The sequence below is a fragment of the Lycorma delicatula genome, chromosome 2 (genome assembly GCF_047948215.1).
Source record: "Lycorma delicatula isolate Av1 chromosome 2, ASM4794821v1, whole genome shotgun sequence".
NCBI lineage: Eukaryota > Metazoa > Arthropoda > Insecta > Hemiptera > Fulgoridae > Lycorma > Lycorma delicatula.
In genome coordinates this window covers 51,174,387-51,199,072 of record NC_134456.1, presented here as the reverse complement: position 1 = coordinate 51,199,072, position 24,686 = coordinate 51,174,387, and the positions used below count along the sequence as shown (strand labels likewise).

The 24,686-nt window shown below is 32.1% G+C and overlaps 1 protein-coding gene across 9 annotated transcripts in view; it reads right to left on the bottom strand.

The window, feature by feature from the left end:
- The window catches only part of per (period circadian regulator), a 178,878-nt gene that overhangs the window by 107,734 nt on the left and 46,458 nt on the right, over positions 1-24,686 (bottom strand). Inside the window, exon 1 of one of the 9 annotated variants that reach the window (XM_075355267.1) lies at positions 9,642-9,761. The exons of 7 other annotated variants lie outside the window; for them this stretch is intronic. The gene's annotated coding sequence lies outside the window, so the exon portion shown is untranslated. Of the gene's footprint in view, positions 1-9,515; positions 9,762-24,686 lie in introns of those variants that run through there. One more of the 9 variants, XM_075355266.1, reaches the window with a different exon arrangement.

Genomic DNA, 24,686 nt, shown 5'->3' with positions numbered 1-24,686 from the left:
TACATTCGTAAAATTTTCTCGGTATTCCTTCGGTTTAGTAATTGTAAACTTCTTCTATACCGATTAGTAATTGCTTGTTTCAAATATGTACGATGGAAGAGAGAAAAGTTTGAAAAGTTACAATAATTACAACTTTTAAAGTACGAGTTATCTTTCCGTTCTCAGAAAAAAATCTTTTTGAGATATTTTCGATGATTTTGTTTTGATGTATAAATTAAATTTTCAGGAAATCCAAATCATTTCTTAGAAATAAAGCGAACATACAAACATGTACAGACATGCGTTTTTTATTTGGTTGCCAAGATTTTATTAGTTTTGAACATCGAGAAATACAAAGATTCACTAGGATTATTTGGGTTTCAAAGTCAATATCAACACTTTTCCTTGTTAAATACTCGTAAAAGTGAGAGTAAATTATCAGGGATGTTTAAGTGAAATGCCACTAAAATAAGAAATATCTTGTTTATTCAAATTTTAGAATAGATTACTGAGCTTCGAGAAACAGCGGTAGCATCCTTACCTTTCTTTATCCGCCTGGTTTCGGGTTTGGTTCGTCAAACACGGATTTTTATATACGTACTAGACACCACTCCATGTCATAATCAAGAAGAAGCAAGAAAGTAAGGATTTTTAAAAAATTATTTAAAAAATTTATAAACTTAATATCAGCGAGTAAATAAATACTCCTGGCAAATTTCAGCGTTACATCTCAACAAGAGAGCGAGTACGCAGATTGATTTTGAAAATCTGTATGCAAAATTTTATATCCTTTTGAAGTGCGAAGAGAAAATTTGTTTCTTACTTGATTGTTTGTTGATATTGAGCTAATCCACAATAGTAGAAACATCCCTGTCAGGCAGTAGAAATATACTTGCTGGTCAGGCATTACTGTCACAGGGATATTGACATCCCTGTCAATATCCACTATCTCAGCAATTGTGAAACGGTTCTTCCTGTCTCACCACGCTTTTTCAGTTTAACCCATTAAGGATTGTTAAAAAAGTCTCAACATTAAAAAAAAAATTGCTATTAGGAATAATTGTGTCAAATTTCAGCTGATCTAGTTTACCAGGAGATGGGAGAATTAATAAAAAAAAAATATCTTACGTTAAATTATATCATAAATAAAAAATACCACAGTTAAAAAAAAATGTTTACTTTTGAAAGTTGAATTAAAACAGAAAAAATCCTGCAGAGCTGTTCTGCATTATCGCCATAAACTGCCCAGTGCTCTAGTGAATTGTGATGAGGAAATGGAAACCTTTCTTAAATTCATCAATCTGAAAACAGTTGCGTATTCAGTTGGTTTTGCATGGGGAAGCATTACTCCGGCTACAATTCAGAATTAAAAAAAGAAATATTCCAGTGAAGAAACTGTCACCAGCGGAAATTGTTCAGTTGCGGAATTCACGAGCAGCGAAAGTCAGCCTGCACTAAGGTTCTGCATTATGAAATCGCGATTAAGAAAAACTGGTTAGATGTTGACAAAAGTGAGCCAATTTCAGGCTGGACATCTGATAAAGATATAATCGATGCTGTCCACAACAAAATCAATGAAAAAGATGATGTGAACAAAGTGATTTTGTTGCTGGAGCGGCAGAATTAATCGAACATCATTCATCTTCACCATGAATAATTAACAGTTTCAAATAAAGGGCAAGCAGGAGTAGGTTTTGTAATGAGCAAAAAGATAGGGAAAAGAGTAGAGTATTTCAAAATGCATAACGATAGAATCGTTGTAATAAGGATAAAATCAAAACCTAAGCCGACAACGATTGTTAACGTCTATATGCCTACAAGTGCCGAGATGCTGATGAGGTAGAATGTGTAAAGGAAGAAACTGATGAAGTAATTAAACGCATAAAAGGGGATGAAAATTTAATAATAGTTGGTGATTGAAATGCAAGCAGCGGAAAAGGCAAGGAAGGAAATGTTGTGGGTAAATATGGGTTGGGCAAAAGGAATAAAAGAGAGGACCGACTTGTACAGTTAAAATTGAAGAACATAAGAAAGAAGTCGTAATAAGAAAGGGAGTCTGACAAGGATATTCCCTATCCCCGTTATATTTTAATTTTTACATAGAACTAGCAGTTAATGATGTTAAAGAACAATTTAGATCCGGAGTAACAGTACAAGGTGAAAAGATAAAGATGCTACGATTTGTTGATGATATAGTAATTCTAGCTGAGAGTAAAAAGGATTTAGAAGGAATAATGAACGGCATGGATGAAGTCCTAGGCAAGAATTACCGCATGAAAATAAACAACAAAACGAAAGTAATGAAATGTAGTAGAAATAACGAAGATGGACCACTGAATGTAAAAACAGGAAGAGAAAAGATTATGGTGGTAGAAGAATTTTGTTGTTTGGGAAGCAGAATTACTAAAGAAGGACGAAGGAGGAGCGATACAAAATGCCGAATAGCACAGGCGAAACGAGCATTCAGTCAGAAATATAATTTGTTTACATCAAAAATTAATTTAAACGTCAGGAAAAGATTTTTGAAAGTATATGTTTGGAGCGTAGCTTTATATGGAAGTGAAACTTGGACGATCGGAGTATCTAAGAAAAGATTAGAAGCTTTTGAAATATGGTGCAATAGGAGAATGTTAAAAATCAGATGGGTGTATAAAGTGACAATTGAAGAGGTGTTGCGGCAAATAGATGAAGAAAGAAGGATTTGGAAAAATATAGTTAAAAGAAAAGACAGACTTATAGGTCACATATAAGGCATCCTGGAATAGTCCCTTTAATATTGGAGGGACAGGTAGAAGGAAAAAAAATGTGCAGGCAGGCAACGTTTGGAGTATGTAAAACAAATTGTTAGGGATGTAGGATGTAGGGGGTATACCGAAATGAAACGACTAGCACTAGATAGGGAATCTTGGAGAGCTGCATCAAACCAGTCAAATGACTGAAGACAAAAAAAAAGGTCAAATTTCATATAAAACCACTAAATTTATCTTTTAATTTGAGTCCCAAGAATTACAACTTGGCTTAATTTTACCGAAGGCGCAGAAATCGGGACGAAATCTTTCCCCAGCCGATATTCGCTAACGAAGCGTTTCCGAACCTGTGTTTAAATAAGCTTTCTTCTTTATTTTCTCCAGCAGAACGCGTCCTGAAAGTATGCTACATTTTTCGTGAATCGCCTGTAAGACTGTGTTGTTCTTCTTTATGTTTAAATGTTATTATTACATTTGTCACTAAAAACTGAATATTTGCTTGATTATGATTATACGAGTATCTTTATACATTCTGATATTTATTTATAGCTGTAGACTAACGATATGTTTACAATTTTGTTTGATACTTTCTAAAAAATGAAATAATCACACTGTTATGTCTCATTACTGTTTAATCAGTGTAGTCAGTATTCAATCTCCATGGGGCCGTAATTTATAATTGTTTCTTTCTATGTTATACATTTAATTATTTGATCTATTTTGTGGGAATAAACATTAGTCAGTCTATGAAACACTTTGTAAACTACAATTTTATCAGCAACTGAATGACCACCACGGTATCAGTAACTGTAACACCAAGTTATCAGAACTGAATGACCACCAACAGTTGTCTAAATGATCACCATTTAAGTTAATAAATGAGTTTTTTATTGTGCTCAGCGTAATTACGGTGTGCTTTACTAATTACGGTGTTAATTAGTCAAGGTTAGCGAGCGAAGCGAGCGTAGGTTAAGTTTGGTTAAATTATATTTATAAAATAAATAAATATAAATAACCATTTATTAAAATGAATAAAGAGACTGTTCATTTTCCACCGAAATCCGATTGACTACTTTGTTTTCAAATAAAGCTGTAGCTGCGGTGCGTTAATACGTAAGTACCTCCAATTCTTTTTTGGTGATGTGAAAAATTTGTAAAAACAAAACTGTTAAACTTTATTTATCGTTAAAAAACAACAAAAACAATTGGAAATTAGATAACAATTTTAAAATTAAAATATAAAATAAAAATTACTTACGATAATAATTTTTTTATTAATGTCAGAATTACAGTAAATTATTTGAAAAATTATTATTTTCAAGTTGTATAAAATAACAACAGCTGATCAACAATGCACAATAGTGTATTAGTGTTTAAATCATTTTGAAAGGTACATTAAATATACCGGGTACTGTGAACTGTGCTGTCGTTAGCGAAGGTTTGCTTTGAATTTTAGTTTCAACGTAATCGGTTTGTCATTACAACGTAATGGCAAACTAGTTGTAATGGCAAACTGGTTGTAAGTAATGCCGTACTTATTTACAACAGAGGAATACGGTGATATGGTATTTAATTTGGATGAGTGTAATGGTAATGCTACTGTTGCTGCAGTAGAATGTCAAATACTAAATACTTTTACTTAAAACTTACTAAACACTTTTTCCGAATTGCAGGATTCCCAATCCCAAAACAATTAGCGCGACTTTTCGCAATCTTCGGAAAACAGGTACGGAATACTAGGTACTACCTAGTATTCGTACCAGCTAGGAACGATCTGTTCAACACGACGCAGTTATAGATGAAATTATTATCGATGCAGTTCAGTATAGTCCAGGCGTCGGTACACAACGTCTTTTTAAGCGGATCGGAGTTTCGCATTAGATGGTTAGGACACTTAAACAAAACAAATTTTATCCTAATCATAAACAGCCAGTAAAATATATACACCCAGGAGACGGTCCGCTTCGCTTGGACTTTTGCAACAGGAGGAATAAAAATCGACAACTCTAGAAATATGCTTTGTTTACCGACGAAGCAAATTTTACTCAAGATGGTGTCAACAACTTAGGTAATAAGCATACATGGGAAGAAGTAAATCCTCATGAATCGGTGGATAGCAATTTTCAACACCGATTTAACGTCAATGTATGGTGCGGCCTTCTTCACAATCAGCTGTCTGGACCGTTCATATTACCTGGCCGCTTAAATGCTGATGTCTACTTGCACTTTCAAGAAGAATTGACGCAGCTGCTTAAGATGTTCCTCTAGTGCTGAGACGAAAAGTATACTTCGGGAGGCATGCCTCACCACTTCACTTGTGCCGTTTTCACTCACTTAAATCATCATTTCTCTGAGAAATGGATCGGTCGAGGAGGTCTACATTCCTGGCCACTAAGATCGCCTGAACACCTTTAGATTTTTAAATCTGGGGATGGATGAAAAATATTGTATACAAAAAAAATACATTCTCGTGGGGAATTACTTGTCCGTATTATGAATGCAGCTGAACAAATTAGGACAGCTCTGAAAAACTAAAAAGAACAACAAAAGCATTACAGAAGCGTGTCAAGAAATGTGTTGAAAATGGCGGGCTCATTTTTTAACGTTTATTATAAACTGGTACATACCATTATCTCTACAAGTTTTATTTATGTGTTTATTCCCCATTTCACAAAGTTATTGAACGTCAAACATAAAACATAGGGTTTTTACCCCAATTTATCAGTTTTCACCCCAGATTTCTTTAAAAATACTGCAGATACGGTTTTGGGACCTATTTCATTCGACTTTTCATGTCAAAAACCATAAGAAATTACTTAGGAAGTAATTTCTGATCGTTTCCAGATTCGGCGACATTCCTTGGCCCCTCGGTCCCCCGACTTAATTTTTTTCTGTGGGGGTTTCTGAAATCGCGTGTGTACGGCAATAAACCGCGTACATTGGAGGATCTAAAGATCGCAATTCGTCACACGTCACCCAGATTGATGTAGACATGCTGCAAAGAATTGAGGTCAGTTACCGTGAAAGGCTACAACAATGTATTGGCCAAAATGGACATCACTTGCCGGACATAATTTTTCGTTCATGAGTAAGTAACAAATGCTTTGATTTAACAAGTGTTTCAGTACCAATAAAACTTTTTTAAAGTAAATATTCAATTTTTTATGATTATTTTAAAAACATCCGGTTCCCGTGAATGACCCTGTAGTTCCCCTCTGATTGCACACACTTATTCCAGCGCTTCTGCCATTGACGGCAACATTTCTGGAACTCATCTTCTGTAAGTAATATCCTTCAAGACCCTCATCACAGCTTTTTGGACATCTAGTGTTGTTTGAAAACGGTGTCCCTTGACCGCCATTTTGACTCTTGGAAATAGAAAAAAGTTGCACAGAGCGATATCTGGTAAATAAGGTGGCTGTGGTAGTACTGAAATTTGTTTTGAGATTAAAAATTGGTACTGACAGAGCAGTATGGGATGGCGCATTATCGTGATGCAGAATCCAATTATCAGCAATGTTGGCACGGACACGAAGAACTCGTTTACGAAGTCTTTCTAAAATTTCTTTGTAGAAATATTGGTTAACTGTTTGTCCAGGAGGCACCCACTCTTTATGAACAATTCCCTTGGAATCGAAGAAGCACAGAAGCATGCGTTTCACTTTTGACTTTAACATGCGAGCTTATTTTGGTCTAGGTGATCCCTTTGAGCACCATTGCGAACTTTGGCGTTTTGTCTCTGGATCGTATTGAAAAAACCAACCTTCATCACCAGTGATAACACGGCTCAACAAATCTGGATTGATTTCCGTTTGCTCTAACAGATCGGCTGCCACATTTTTCCGTGTTTCTCGGTGTTGTTGTGTGAGATTTTTGGGGACCATTTTTACACAAATCTTTCTCATATCAATACCAAGATCTTCAGTTAATATTAGACGAACCGTTTCTCGATTGATGTTGAGTTCTTCTGCAATCATTTTCACGGATAATCTTCGATCAGATCGTACGATTTCACGCACTATGGTCAAGTTGACATCTGTCCGTGAGGTTGATGGTCGTCCACTGCGATCTTCATCTTCAACATTCGTTCTGCCTTCACTAAAAATTTTATGCCACCGAAAAACTTGAACTCTTGACATAACCTCATCTTCAAAAGCGTTCTGAAGCTTACCATAAGTTGTAGGTCGCGTTTTCACCCAATTTAACGCAAAAAGAAATGGCATACCGTTGCGCAATATTTTGCGGTTTCATTTCTGTGACGAGAGACACAAACACGTGTTCACTTATTACAGCACAACTCACGACTGAGCAGTTACATCAATGTGCCGCTTGGACTAGAAGTAGCTTATAGACCAAGATCAAAGATGGTGTGCCTACGCAAGCTGCAGGGTTGCCACATCTTGCAAAGAAAAATCAGCCTCATTACTTTATTGTCGCACCTCGTATGTCGAAATTTTCCGGAAGTCGAATCATGGTACCCGTAACAATAGATAGCTTTCTTATCAAATCTACCTAATGTATAGGGTCAAATTTCCTTCTAACAGATATCGATTTTTGGCATTCACTTTATCAGAATCCATAATAACAATAATAATAATAATAAGAATAATAACAAAAAAATTAACTTCATAAAACTTGATCTAATTTCTGTAATTATTATTTTGATATTTCTAACAATGCTTTACCCTGTTTCTAAATGAATTAGTATTTTAATTTAAATTCTAGAAGTATCTACTGCTGAAACAGAAAATTAAATAAAATAAAATTCAGAACAAGTTCCAAAGGAAATACTTTATAAAATTTGAACAGACGGTCTGTTAAGAAGTTTTTCCTTATTTTACTGGTTGAGAATAATACATTCTAATGAAAAAAATCTAGACTAATAAAATTAAATCATCTTTAAACTAATTGTTGAGATAAATACTTTTCATATATTTATAAAACCTACTAAAAAAAAAAAAAAGAAGGATAAACTGATAAAAAAGAAATAGAAAAAATAATGTAATATTCAATAAATATTTAAAAGAGGGATGTTTATGGCAGAAACAAATTATCAGCCAAGATATTTTTTTTAAGGATTAAGGTTGATTAATTTTGTAAATGTAGAAAATAAAATAATAAGGAAGACTAAGACACAAAAAAAAAATTAAAGAAGCAAGACATTGATAGATAATATACTAAAATAATAGCATGGAATAATAAATGGAAAATGCATAACACAAGTTGAATGAATTAAAAAAATCATTAAATCCTTTCAATTTGGTCTTTACTTAATTTTTTCTTTGTTTAAGCTAAATAAAGATTTAATCGATACATGAAAATCAAATTTATATAAGTTTTTATTAAATTATTAGCCTTATCTTTCTTATTTTAAGAGATATAACTGTAAATACTGAAGATAAAATAAAAATAAACAAATCTTGGTTAATAAATAAACACAAACGTTTTGCGTTATAGAAAAATTATATTTATTTTAAATTCAGAAGAAAATTAATAAATATAATATACTAGTATACATTTACATTAAAATAAGTTTTAATTACGAAAATCAACTTCTAGTTCAGATTAAGAAAAAAAAGGAGAAGCAATCTGAAAAAACTAATATAAAGCAAAGCCAGTAAAAACAACAATTAAAAATCTTTTTTTACATACAGTACGATACTCATTATGACGAGTATCATCATGATAATTGTGATAATTTCACTCTGTAAGTGATAATTATTTAAGCAGTAAATTATTTTGAGAAAATAATGCTATAAAAATAATATTAATTGTTATTTTCAGCTAAAAATAAACTGAAAAGTATTAAATAATAAAAACATATAATTTTAAAATATCATTTATAGTATAAATTAAAATTTCCTTACAGCTTTTTTTTAAAGTAAAAAAAAATACAAGATGTATGACTTTCAATAACTAAAACCACATTTTCAAACATGTGACTTAAAACACATGTTAGTGGAGGTATAACACACTTTTACAAAAAATCCTTATAAAATTCACTGAATCATATTATAATTAGTTGTTAGCTTCCATTTTATTAGATAAAATAATATATAATAATAAATAATATTTTAAAAAACAAATAGATAATACAAATCTTCCATTTTTTATACCGATGATTTTAATAATCAAATGCAAATTAGTACATTCATACAATCTTATAACTCCCAAGAATTAACTAAGGGTAAATTTAATTTTTATTTTTCTCAAGATGGCCAGTTAAAGAAATTATCAAGTAATTATTGATGTATATAAATCTTAAATAACAATTCATATATGATTAACAAGAATAGTATTTATAGTTATATAAGCAGCTGAAACAGAAATCACCTAATCCATCGGCTAGCTCTTCGGTACTGCCTAAGCTTTCTAGCCTTTAATGTGAAAAGTAATTGTACGGATATTTATTGTTCGCATTAAAGACGTATTATACTGTCGAAAGCAATGGTTTTATCAGGTGACTGGCTGCCAAAAAATTAACAATTTGTTTAATGAAAAAAATTCCTCAACATTCAGAGCTGAAGAAATTCTGACCTAAAAATTTGTATTAATTTATACAAGCAGCTCACTTAAAAAATTAAAATTAAAATTCTTCATGACCAAAAAAGATACTTTTTAAAGGTTTTGAAACGAAAAAAAAAATTAGGGCGCTTGTGATAACTGGACCTAGGCAACAGAATTAAAACACCGATAACACTTTAAATATTAATCCATGCAATAAAACAATAAATTTATTTTGAATATATATTAGATAATATTTACAAAACAGGTTGAGATTGTACTGACAAGTAATTTCTATGCTAGGAAGATTCAAAACGTATAAAATTTGTCGTATCACAATAGTTATAAAACAAATTAACCTAAATCACGAATAGTTCGGTTGTTTAATAATATTTTATCGATATCACGTACAGAATTTTCTTTTTCACACATTAATGAACCACTAAAAAGTGTACGCGATGAGATCCTCATAAGTTAGAAAAACAGAAAACGCAAACGCAGTACGTCAAGTGATGAATGCTAAACCCCCACCGTACGATGAACGACTTAGCTCACGTACGCTTACACGTGAGTTCAACAGCTTGACAAACATAAAAAATTACCTTTACCATAAAAATTTCCCTTCTAAAAAATAATTCAAATCTAGAAATCACCGATCAGTCTGGCTTTCAAGTTACTGACAGTACTTTTGAACACACAAATGAACAAAACATACACATACGACATTATCAGTGATGGGCGAAAGGTAGGTAAAACGATAACAGAACCTCATCAAAAACAAAATTGTGAACAATTTTTCCCGTTGAGAATTTTTTTCTGCAATGAGGGGCAGTTCAATTTATATTTCGGTTGTAATAATGTATACAACCAAACAACGAGCTTAAAGTTACCTGTAATCGATAAAAATAAAATATCAAATCCGATATTTAATAGTTAAATAATTGTCTGTAAACTGTAGCCTCTTTTATTAAAAAAACTTGTTGATAACACCAAGAAAACTATTCTATCTCCCGTACGAGCTGTATTTATACCCAATCATGACAACACATAATTCACATTCCTTTTATACATAAATAATAAAACCATTTACTGTTTAATAATGATCTATGCATAATCCTTTCATATGATAGTCATAAATGATAATCTCTGTTAATAGCTTACTATTTTGAGTATTTTCCTTTTATTGGACAACTTTATATTAGTCAATTATTTAGTTTTATGACAAAAACCTAAGTATGATGTAAACAGTATTACATTTTAATAGCTTTTAATGCCAAACCAAAATTCCTTCAAGAATGCCATTAAATCAATGCTACTAAGATAAAGGTACATTGGTACATAGATATTAAGATATATTAAATGTAACACATATTTGATTGAATTTAAAGCCTGTAGCATCACATAACAGAAATTAGACAGATTAATTAAATTTATAGAATAAACAGATTATGTTTATTAAGAGAATAGGGCTTCAGCCCAAGGCATGTGAACATTGCAGCAAATTAAGCACTCCTATAACATATCTTAGTCTGACCAGCTTTGTATCTCTAATGAGTGATAAACTTTCCTAACCAAGTCAAAAACACTTTGCAAATTCCAAAATAATTTCCTCAAAGATTCAAAAACATTTCCTTTCAAGGACCTCACATTCAAAGATAACTTGTTTTGTAGTCTAAGGAGACTGATTACAAACTATATCATCACTCTGTTGTAAACCCACAGCATTAAAATGCCTCTGGAATAGTAGAGTTTAGGTTGGGTAGGGAAACTTCTATCTCTACCCACCCAGATTAGAAGGTTAGAAACAGACCTATTAGGTTTCTAGGTAAGCATTTTTCCCACATTTTGTTTGGGATATTTATGTTGATTGTAGGTCTAATTGGAAACTACACTTAGCTGTACTTCTTTTATACACAAAGTATTAAGACAAGCAAAACAAAGATTATTCTTTCTTCACATGCACTTCAGCTATCTAATTGACTTCTATGCCTTGATGTCCTGGTAGCTAATCTAAGCCCACTATCTGGACAGAGAGAGTAAGGCCTGATAGCAGTTCCATTCTAGTTCAGAATCAATCCAATATGTTTTAAGTACTACCTGATTATCAGTGCAGATGAAAATCTGCTTGTCTCTGCAGCCTGTTTGACACCGATTAACACTCCATAAAATAGCAAAACTTCAGCCTGAAAAACTTTGGCATACCTAATAAAGTATAAAAATTAGAAAGTCCTCAGATAAACATTATGTATCCCAGTCTCCACATATTTACTGAACCAACTGTTCTGGCCTCCAAATATTAAGTCTTTCAATCCGTCCTGCTTCCAATATGGAACTGATGAAATCATAAGACTCATGGTTTACCTGACTCATTACTTGACATTTATTATGTCTATATTTTTGGATTCACATTATAATGATCTTCATTTATTAACCCCTGACCTTAGTGAGATGAAAAAGGAGGTTATGTGTTATGAAAAAATGGGGGTGTTATGTGTCAAGAAAATTGTTAACATATACCTGTGCAGTGTATATTCACAATTTTCTCAGTACCTACTGCAGTTATTGACTTGGTTCTTTCACAGAATTATTTGTCATTCCTGCAGAGATTTTAAACCATAAATGTCATAAATTTTTAATTTTATTATTCTTTCTAACTTTTTACTTCATTTTTTCTAATGCTGAGGGTTTTACTTGTTGATAAATATATATTTTTATATACATACAAAGAAAGTCACATGACTGGTACAGGTATTGTAAAATATTTTTAAATTTAAATATTATCAAAGAAGGGAAAGAATAAGTTGTAACAAACTAGTCAAATGACTTAAACAAAAAAAAAGTATCTATCAAGTTATAGTAATTTCTACTTTTATAAAGTTTTTTGGGGAAAAAAATGAGTTATAGTGCTTTACAAAATAACATGAAACTACAATCCATAACACAGCTGTAATTATATAGTGTGGAAATTATTTATGTTGGGTAGTATATTATTTTTAAGTGCTATAAGATTAAAGCATTTATATGCTATGCCATTCCATAGTAGCAACTCTACATTTCATTCGAAGGGCCTAGGTTCAGATTCTGATTAGGCATGGCATTGCATACACTAAAAAAGGTTTATTGCACATTCCCATGTGCAATTTTGAGCTAATGTGGTGAATTATTCACTAAGTAAAAAAACAGTAGTACAGAATTAATCCATTTGCAGTGGCCAATGTAATTATTGTTTAAAAGACATCAGAATTTTAAACAACACATGATTATATAGTGGGAGCAAAATAAATATTTATTATACGTTAATATTAATTTCTGGTAATAAAATTTAATTTTTAAACCATCTCACCAATTTACCTCAGTTCTACCGAATTTTTCATGTATTTTAACTATGATCTAAAGTTAAATGATTGCATCTTTATGATATGTACCAGGAATAGGTAAGTTCCAGCTAAATGATCTCCACTTATCCAATACCCATTTCAACTTTCTGAAATAAACTGGTGATCAAATTTTATCTCTATTTTTGTTAGGCATATTTGTCATTGTATAAACTTTCTGTATCTTTCTTTTTCCTGTTTAGCCTCCGGTAACTACCGTTTAGATAATTCTTCAGAGGATGATATGTATGAGTGTAAATAAAGTGTAGTCTTGTACATTCTCAGTTCGACCATTCCTGAGATGTGTGGTTAATTGAAACCCAACCACCAAAGAACACCGGTATCCACGATCTAGTATTCAAATCCGCGTAAAAATAACTGGCTTTACTAGGACTTGAACGCTGTAACTCTCAACTTCCAAATCAGCTGATTTGGGAAGACGCGTTAACCACTAGACCAACCCGGTGGGTGTCATTGTATAAACTGTCTGTAGTTTGATTGACTGATGATAAAATGTCAGTAACCAGTGATAATAGTATTGAAACATGGTGCAGGTTACAACAAGAAAATACATCATAATAAAATTCAGTATTGCACAAATTACATTAGTTATTTTAAGTTTGTACTATGTATTAAGAGGAATAAGGAGAGCTAGTTTTGTTTAAAAAGTACTTCATTTCCAGATAAGGTCATTTTTATAACTGCTGGTTAGGACAAAAAGTTGTTTGATTGGTTCATATGCAGAATCAATCAACCAAGTAGCAAGGCCCTAATCCCAACATTTCTTTTAAAATCTGATTGTCAATAATTGATTATTGCTAAATAAGTTAACAATGATGGAACTGTAATGAATTATAGAGCTTTAAAAGATTGTTTACAGGTTTTATATTTTCTTATTCCAACCATATACCTTATTTTTTCTTTTGTAACCTAAAACACTTCCTAAAAATTGTTTAGGTGTTGATTCCATGATTGGAATATTGTGTATAATATGACAGATTATTAAACCATAGTAAATGGGTCTTATCATTGCCAAGCCTAGAGATTAATCTTGAAGCACAAAACATAAAGCTTTTTTGCATATACAATCTTTATAGTCACTTCAAAAGAGGTTGTGATTTATCATTCAAACCTAATAACTTCACTAACTATGATTGTTCTGTAGGATAATACCTATTACAATTTTAACATTATCTTCATGTTTGGTACATTTGCTTTCAAAGCCTTGTAAAGCCTCATCTTTTATGATTGACAGAAACTTGTTGTTTATCAGAACTAAGTGTGCATACACTCATATTTGCCTTTGAGTTTAGTGGTTGCTGACAACTATTTGGCTAATGCGTAACAAGCCTAAGTATAATCTATACCAGTTATTGGCTATACTTTTTATATCTATTTGTTCAATCTTTAGGAGTTCAAATTCAAACTGACAAAATCTTTATCTAAATCAAAAAAAAAAAAAACAAAAGAAATTTAACATTTACTCCTAATCCTCTACATTATCATATTTAAAAAAAATAAAATTACTATCAAAGTTTTTATAGATTCAGTTTTTCTGAAACTGTTTTGTTCTTCTATTAGTTATTTTCAATCAGATGATATAAAAAATGAACAGAACCCTGTCAAATAGTTTTTTAAAAGGTGGAGGCGAACTTAGAGATCTGTAATTATACAGATCATTTGTATATATGCTTAAACTTGATTGTTTTTAAACATCAGAAACTGCTCCTGCTTCAAACAAGATATTAATTTAACCTATTAAATGGTTACTTCTTGTTCCCTTCAGTATTATAGGACCATATATCATAGTTCACTTATACTGCCCTAATTTGTATCAGGGAGATTTTAATTGAAACTATTTTTTTTTGTGACTGAGAACTATTAGAGAAATAACCCTTTCATAATTTGAGCCTTTGCTTCTTGACATATCCTTATAATTTCTTTAATGAAGCTTAGAGGATGGTGAGTTGTCCAGGGATCCTGGCTGATGTCCTGGGTTTCATAAAAGAAAAATTAATATCACTTATCTTTTGTAACAGAGGCAGGCACTTGCCACATAATTTTTTTGTATTTACAGCATCACAGTCTTCACTTATACAAAAATATTTTAATTTTAAAAAGTTTCTCACTATACAGAATGTTGATGTCAGTATGTAGAAATTTTCCATAATTTTTCACATTTTACTCCAATTACTATGAAGAAGTTTTTAGTATACTATAATCAATTATGGTGTTCCAAGTCTGAATTCTCTTACAGAATACAAAATTCTGTGTTAGTGTGAAATGTTTTTGAATCTTTCACATAGTTCTGCACACCTTAAGAAAGGTTTTTATATTGTATGCAAATCATGACTCTGATTTAGCCAGATGGATAAATTAGGGATTTCCAATAAAGAACCCATTTCATGAACTTTTTTTGTGATTATCCCCTACGTTTTGTGACCTGAACATTACAATATTATTCAACAATCCATCACTTACAGGTAAGGTACAAGTACAATTTGTAACTCTTAAACTAACTAAAATGTTATGATTCCTTCAGTATTTTGTACTCTTTATGAAAATAATGTAAAATAATTGCATTAAGAAAAACCTTTATTTAAAAAATGCTGTGTACCACCGCTCATTAGAAGTGAATAGGCAAAGAAATTAAACTTATTTTGCCCTTTCTCTTAAGTCATCTCTAAGTTTGTGAAAACTAATATCTTTGAAAAAATTCATTTTTAAAATGATGCACTTGTCAACATACTGTTCTAGTTTTGTACTACATAATTTTCTGTTAATCTGGCATGAAAAGTTCTATTTAGATCTACCAGGAATGTATCGAACTTAGATGAGAAAGTAAAATATATTTTTAACCTGTTATTTAAAATAATAAATTTGCAGCTTATAAAATTAAAATAAAGATGCACTGAAGTTCTTTAAACAATTTTAATGTTAATTAAATAAAAGTGTTCACTGAATGACGGTGTGGTATGACTTTCTAACATAATGTTGTACTATGTGAAGTTAAACATGATTATGTAATTAGATTACATCACAGAATAAAATATTGTAACAGCTTATGTTTAATGTCTGTTTTTTAAAGTGTAGTTCATTATTTAACTCATGAAACAAACATTATTGTGTTGTATCCTAACGTCATTTTTATGAATCATTTTTGCAAAAGATTATAATTTTGCATCTATTACACTTTTTTGCATAATAATCATTGATATGCAGAATATCTTTTACTTAATCTTTCATTATTGATATGAATTGAATTTTAATTGATTACTGACAACTTAGTGGTATCCTTGTGTCTGAACATGGTTTGGAAAAAACAAACAAAATGAACAAAGCTAAACAAAGGTGGATAATCAAGTGTTGTAAAATGTTTGGCTTAAAGTAAATCTTTGGTTATCCAGAACAACATAATCCATAAACTCAGTTTACGACTAGACATTTCAGAGATAAATATAATCTTTAACTAAAGAGAAAAACATAACATTGCAATCTTGAAATCAATAAAAAAATGTAATGTTCTTCAAAATGGACAATTAAAAATTTGGAAAGTACTTTGTAGTACTTAGTACTCACAGGGCATCACACACACACACACACACACACACACACACACACACACACACACACACACACACACACACACACACACACACACACACACACACACACACACACACACACACACACACACACACACACACACACACACACACATACACACACACAAAACAAACAAACAAACACACACAGCGTGATTCAGGAGTAAAGGGAAAATAATTTGGGTACTGATTCTAGACCTTGAAATAAGGAAAAAGGTTCCAAAAACACTATTGAGTTATGGCTAACAAAAAATTTCACCTGGATTTCAGTTCCGGCAAAATGAGGTCATAAAGAATTTTAAGGCATTATCTAAGCAGTAAACTTGATGGTTTTTTTTTTTGTTTTTTGACCTGAAAAATCAAATAAAATAGATCCCAGCATTGTACAACAGTACTTCTTGTAGTTTTCATGATATCCAACGTAAAACAGAAAAATTTGGTCATGAAAAATAGTTTTTTTTAGGCTTGAAGTACAATAAAATTGTTAAATGACTAATAAATGCTATCAAACCTTGTAGAAAATTTAATCCTGAGAAAATTGATGAATAAATTCTGTGACAAACAACAAAACATCAACTCTTATTATTAATTTTTTTTTTAATTTTTACAAATTTGTAACATTTTTCTGTAGTTTTGTTCTGTTTTGTTTTAATAATAAAAGTTGATGTTTTGTTGTTTTTCACAGACTTTATTACATAAATTTTCTCATAACTACATTTTCTACAAGGTTTGATAATAAAATCCCAAGTCTGAATGGAATTCAAATCCAGAATCTTCTGAACAAAAGGTATAGGTACTAATTTTCTGTCAAAGAATTAAGTAGACTTCAGAATTTACTCAAGAAAAATTTCAATGGACAATATAAAATTTGAAACAACTATCCTGGGCAGGTTTTTTTTTCATTTTGACAGTTAATGAAGGTTTATCCTCTTTATGGCACGACTAATTTTTATGGTTTAATAACTGAGAATGCATTTAGCAAGAAATTTTCTAGTGATGTAAATTAAAGCAATTAGAATTTTAAAAAACTTTTTTAGTTTTTTTTTTTAAATTTCAAACTTAAGTTACTTTTCTTATCTTGTGAGACAAGGAAAAAAAATTTAATTGGCTTTCAGGTTTTTGTAATTTACTCACCAGTGAATATTTTTGAAAAAGTATTTCTGAGAACAAGAATTAGGCAAACAAAATTTAAAACAATTTTTATACAAAACATTTTTTCCAATATGAATTGAGGGGGTTAGTAAACAAGAACTGACAATTAGAATAATAGTGGATAATATAGCTAAAATTATATAAAACAGTTTGATGGGGAGAAAATGTTTTTGTACAATTTTTGTCACTGGTCATCGAGAGCTGCAATGTATTATAGAACACCTACTGTTACAATTCCTTTTTTAGCTTTGTTCAATGTATGTGCTATTTTCTCTTTTTTATTAGAAAGTAGAATGTTTCATAATAGGTTTTTCTTTAAATAATGTATTACTGTATATAATAATATGGATTTTTATATGTGTTGCATTTGTACATATGTGTAAGTTTTTCTTTATTTACATAACCATTTTATGTAAAAACTATTGTTTTTATAAAGCCATGATGGACATCCCTACTTTTATAATGTGTAGAGTTATGCATTACAGTAATTTACTTTGTTTAGCTTTTCCATTGTATTAAACTCCTTGACCCTCTTTTTTCCCTCCACCTAGTTCATTGTTTTTCTTTTTTTACATTTTTATTTATATTACATTATATAAATATCTGTTTCATACCATACGCCCATCAAATTTATAACAAAGTAATTGTTATAATTTCTTTACTAATTTATTTATATCAGTATTAAAATAACTTGAATGACATTAACGCTATTTATTTTATACATGAAAATTAAAATAGCTATTTAGCGCCATTGTCTATGTTGTTTTGTCTACTCTTAATAAAGCTCATTACATTGTGATTACAAGGACATGTTATGAACTAAAATCAGGCACAGAAATCCCTGAAGTACAATAAATTATTTTATGTAGACCTCTGAAACAGTTGTATAATTAAAAAAGAAATTAAGCTTCTATCACAAGCAAATTTACGTGAACAATATCATACATATGACGCAAATGCACTCTATAATTAGGATGGACTAATTAGTTTTTGTTACATTCAGCATTAAGCATTTAAACATTTTTTTTCTTTTGTCTTCAGTTATTTCAATGGTTTGATGCAGCTCTCCAAGATTCCCTATCTAATGCCAGTCATTTCATTCAGTATACCCCCTACATCCCTAACAATTTGTTTTACATATTCTAAACGTTGCCTGCCTGCACAATTTTTCCCATCTACCTGTCTCTCCAATATCAAAGTGACTATTCCAGGATGGCTTAAGATGTGGCCTATAAGTCTGTCTCTTCTTTTAGCTATGTGTGGTCTGTTCAGAAAATAACTGAACTTTATTTTTTTAATCTTAATTATTAATTTTACAGATTATTGGTCCTTTTCCTCTTCAAAGTACTCCCCTCTCCTATTCACACACTTTTCCCAGCTATGTTTTCACTTTGCGAAGCAGTCCTGGATAACTTCATTTTAAATGGCCTTTAAAGTCAGTGGCGAATTTGGTTTAATGCCATCAATAGTCTCAAAACGAAGTCCTTTCATCACTGATTTTAAATTCGGAAATAACAAACAATCGCAAAGAGCCAGGTCTGGCGAGTAGGGAGGCTGAGGAAAGAAAGTCATCCGATTTTTGACAGAAAACTAACGAATTGAGAAAACTGAGTGTGCGGGCGAATCGTGGTGGTGAAGGAACCATAAGTTATCTTGCCACAACTATGGTCTCTTTTTGCGGATCTTTATCACGTAACCGTTGTAAAACGCCTTGATAGTAAGCATAGTTCACTGTTTCACCTTGAGGCGAGAATTCAAAATGCCCAATTCCATTAAAATCGAAAAAACAGAGAGTATCACTTTGACATCGGATCGAGACTGACGTGCTTTCTTGGGGCGTGGAGATTCTTTGCCGGTCCATTGTAATGATTGAACTTTTGTCTTGATGTCATAGCCGTAAACTCAGCTTTCGTCTCCCGTTATGATCCTTTGGGTGAATGTTTCATCGTCATCGGATTGTTCAAGAAGTTGCCGACCAACGTCCATTCGATATTCTTTCTGCTGTACGGTTATCAAACGAGGAGAAAACTTTGCTACAACTCGACGCATGCTCAATTTTTCAATCAAAATTTTATGGCATGATCCAATCGAGATGCTAACCTCTTCTGCAAGTTCTCTGACAGTCGATTGGCGATTTACACGCACCAGATCGTTGATTTTCTGAATGCGGTTGTCATCAGTTGAAGTCAAAGGCCTTCCTGATCGAAGGTCATCTTCAATCGACTGACGACCACTTTTAAATCGTGAACATCATTCGAAATATTGCGTACAATCCAGAGCATCATCTCTGTAAGCTTGTTTCAAAAGTTGAAACGTTTCTGTGAAAGTTTTCCCCAGTTTCACATAAAATTTTAAGTCGTATCGTTGCGTCCGAAAATCGCTACTAACACTTAACCCTGCGTTGCTGGTTAGACCATATGTTACGCTGTTATTGGCTGGTAAACGCTCCGCTCACCGTTCGACTTGTCTTCCGTAGTACGATTATTGTCAATTTGACATAAATACGTTTTTTTATTGTTCGTTATTACTAATTCAAAATTAATTTTCTGATATGTAATATTTAATAATAATTGTTATTTACTTGCGCAAATGATGTATTTTGTTCGGGTTGCTTCTGGAGAATTAGATACACTTATCACCGTATTTGTGTAACACGCGTAATTTATTCGTGCACTTAGTTTTATTACATTAAAAAAAAAATCAAATATAAGTTTCCAGTTTGAAAATTAAAAGTTAATAGTCAACTGTTACAAATAATAAGAAAATTGTTTTTAAACTACCAATAACTAATTTATTTCCTAAAAAAAAAATTAAAAAAATAAACTTCACAGATTTTTGAAAAAATGTATCCCATGTAGCTAAAATAGTTCAATTATTATAGAGTAAATGATTTCAGCAAATCATCGCTTTCGGTTTCTGGTCCCTTCTTTTTATTGCATTTTGTGGAGATTGTAACTGTATGCTCCTTACCAATAGCAGAATGACATTTTACGCAAAAACTCGTAAAAATGAAAGAAAATATTGAAACGCATAAATATATACTTGAAAAAACTGTGTTGGAGGTTATGCGGAACACAACTCAATCAACTTCACGGTGGTTGAATCATGACTATCGGTGGTTATCACCGACCACCGTCGGTTCAGCGTTGTGAACCGACGTTATATGTGGGAGGAAGTTAAAGCTAAGGACGGCTGTAATTTTTTAACTGGAAATTACTATGTTAGCTCAGGTACCCGTTGGAATGTATTATCAAAATATTTTGATTTGTTGGAAGAAGCAATAGCTAACATAAGCTGTCGAATTTTGATGATTGGTGATTTTATTGTCAAAAATATAGATTGAAAATCTACTTTAGAACATCCTAACGCACATTATTACGTCTGGAGAAAAGCGGCGGTAATGTTTGATTTTACGGATGATCTGAACTTGTGCTAGTATAACGATTGCGAACCAAGAAGAGGAAAATCGATTCTTGACCTTATCCTTTGAAATATAGATGTCTCTGTGGATCCTGAAGATGATGGACCGGTAGCTGTTTACGCTCCACGTTATCCTCTGGTGATTGTTGTACAATCTGAAGAAGTAATAACTGACGGCCCAAGAAAAATATTGGATAACAAGAGAGGAGACTATTACGGGTTATATCAGACTGTGAAACATCTTGACTGGGCTGCGATTTATAATACTGTTTTTAAAAATGAGGCTGCAGATATTTTTTCAGTATTGCTTGGTAATGCTTTAGAGACGCATATTCCCAAGAGAAAGATTCGAACAAGTAAATATCCTTCCTGGTTCTCTGTAGAATTGATTAAATGCTTGAAGAAGCAAAAAGTACATATGAAGTACAAGAGAAAAGGTAGGGAAAATTATGCGTTCTTCTTGGAATTGAGGAAGAAAATTAAGAAGTTGCTAGACAGTGATCTTCAGAGGCGTGTTGATAAATTAGAAAATGATGTTTATATTAAGCCGTTTATTCAAATATGTCAACTCCTTTTTGAAAAAAGCGAGATGTGTTCGACCGATAAGAACAGACCTTGGAATAATAACCGACAAGAAGGAAATAAGTAATGACGGTTTTTTGAGTCGGTTTACCAAGCTGAGACACTGGATACCAACTCTGGACTGGAAACAACTCTAGAAGGAATGCAATGGGATATTGAGATACCAAACGTCAATGCGAACGATGTGATTAAGGCAACTGGCGAGTTGAGACTGCTTGTACTCACCGGTTATGATAATATTCCGTCTTATACGATTAAAGGTTTATGTGAGTAAATAGCACCTGTTCTTAGATATATTTATAATATGAGTCTAAATAATAGTATCTTTCCGGAAAGCTGGAAATTAATAGTAGTTTTTCCTGTCCCGAAGTCAAGTGATTTGCGCAATGTTAAGAATTGTTGGCCAGTATTTGTACAATGCATTATATCGAAAATATTTGAGATTTCCACAGACATTTGTATGATAAATTCGGTGGTGCCACTGATAACAGGGAACATGGATTTATGGAAGGAGGTTTAGCACACTAATTGGAATCAGTTGTTATCATTTGTTGCTCATGAAGCAGAGAACAGGTAGACACACAGTTTACTTCGATTTCTGTAAGACCTTTGATTCAGTATCGCATAGAATATTGCTTTGAAAACTAGCTGGTTTCAAAAGAAATTGCTGGTAAAATACTACTACAATGGATAAGGTCTAATCTGGAAAGAAGGAAGTTTAGAATCAAGGTGACTGGAGAGTTATCTGATGAATACAATGCTATCTCTGGAGTGCCGCAGGGTCCAATTTGGAACCGTTTCCTTTTTATTTTATTTATCAATGAAATAATCCTAAGTATTAAGAATAATATATTTTTGTTTGTCGATGAAATTAAGATCTACAGTAGTGCGACTAGAAAATATTGCAAGAAGGTAAAGATCGAGTGCATGAATGGTCGATCGGCAAGATACCCTTAAACCTCGACAAAACAGTCGTAATGACATACTCTAGGAAAACGCTATTAAATATGGCTACTGAATTGCTAGTGAAAATATTAGAAGAGTGACTAATATACGCTATCTGGATGTGCTTTTTGATACCAAATTGTTATTCACTGGCCATGTTGATAATATTATATCTCTATTGATAATATTCTAAGGCTAGAAAAAATTTAGGACTGCTTCTTTGAGTGGCAAGATGATTTCGCATGGCAAATACTTTACTGAGATTACATAAGACCACTGTAAGACTCGTGTTAGATTATTGCTCCACAGTGTGCAATTACAATCGTGACTGCACTACAAACAAGATAGAAGCAATCCAGACACGATTGCTATTAACACTGCACTACCGAGGTTTATGTGAAAGGAGTCCAATTTTTACCATGAAGAAAATTATCAAATGCATCTTCACTTTACAAAAGAGAAGGAGTGCATATAACATAATGTTTATATATAAAATATTTAGCGGTTATGTCGATGTTGATATTACGAAGATTGGAATTCTAGTCTCAAACATAAATGTAAAAAGAAGGGACTTTGTCTATGAAGATACGGGAGGGTTGGGTCCGCTTGAGAAATTTGTACGAGATTTTAATAAGATATGTATACTGTATTCAGTTAGCTTATATAGTGAAGAATAAACAAACATTTCTTTTGTGTGAATGAGTTCGTCATGATTCTGCTGAGTCCGTCCCGTGTAACAGTGCCGATTCACAACGCGGCCATATCTATATAGAACACTATAATCATTACTCATACATTAGTCACCGTATAATTAGTCATATAGTAATCATGTAATCAAACTTTTATATCGTGTTATATATTCTCAGTTCTATTAAAACCCTTAATTTTTTCATGTGATCACTCTTTTTTTCTCGTATTTTTTAAGTTTACTGGAACGTGAGAGTATTATATTCCTAGATCTGTGTCGGTACGTCTTGAGTTATACCATTATTTTGACACCATGTCTGACAGCGATTCAGCTGATAATAGTACACGATTATTGATATCCCCTTCGAAAAGTTGCCACGAAAAAAGCACTTAAGTCGTGCGGAAAAACACGTCACTGTAAATGCTTACAAAGGTGAATTACAGAGTAATCCAACGGGTTGATTTCGGATGTCTTAATAAAACTGCTAACGTAAGTGGAAGTTGTTTCAATGTACAATATGATTCGCGGTATAAATCTACTAATGAATTACGGTCTCCTAAGAAAACAAACACCCGCAGATCAATTGAAGAACAAATTGACGATTTTGATAAAAACGTGATTCGTAAAAAAGTGCAAGAATTTTATTTTTGAAACGAACTGCCTACAATAGACAAATTTTTACGAGTGGTAAATGACGAAAACGATCTACCAGATTTCTGAAGAACAACTTTTTATAAATTATTAAAAAGTATGAATTTTAAATACGAAAAACGGGGCCGGGAAAGTGCTTTGACAGGGATGATATCATTATATGGTGAAGACATTACCTCACTGAAATAAAGAAAATGAGGAAAGAAGGCCGTAGAATACATTATGTGGATGAAAATTAGGTCAGCGAAGTCCACACAAAAAGTTTCGTTTGGAAAGATAAAGCTGTGAATTCGTCAAAAGAAGCCTTTCTGTGTGGCTTATCAAGCGATAATAAGGCTCCGTAGGGTAAAGGTAGGCGTCTCATAATTACCCATATAAGCAGTTATACCGGGTTTATCAATCGTGGTCTCTGGATTTTTGAACCTAATCTACAGGAGACTATCATAAAGAGATACATAGCACGTATTTTGAGAAATGGTTTAGCGTGTTAGCTGTTCTCGAATATAATTCGTTTATTGTGTCAGACAACGCCCTTATTATTAATGTAAAAGGAAACAATTTCAGCCGTCTTGAAAAAAAATTATATTAAAATGTGGCTTAGTTTCTAAAGGAGTGATTTTTGAAGAGGATGAACTTGAAGTTCAATTACTGCAAAGGGTTTCCCGTATTAAAGGTAATTTTAATGTGTATAAAATTGATGAGTTTTGAACCTAATCTACAGGAGACTATCATAAAGAGATACATAGCACGTATTGCTATGTATCTCTTACATAGAGATACATATGTAAGAGATATACATCTCTTACATATGAGATGTATATCTCATATGTAAGATATGAGATATACATCTCATATCTTACAATATGCAAACATTACAGTATACTGGTCTGCAGTATATGAACATTCCCAGGATAAGGTCAAATACTAGAAAGAATTTACCAAACTAAAAAAGGCAAATTTTTCAATATGCCCACTAAAACATCAACCCTTAAATTATGGTAAAATTTTAACAAAAGTCTAATGTTTCTTTTGAAAATTT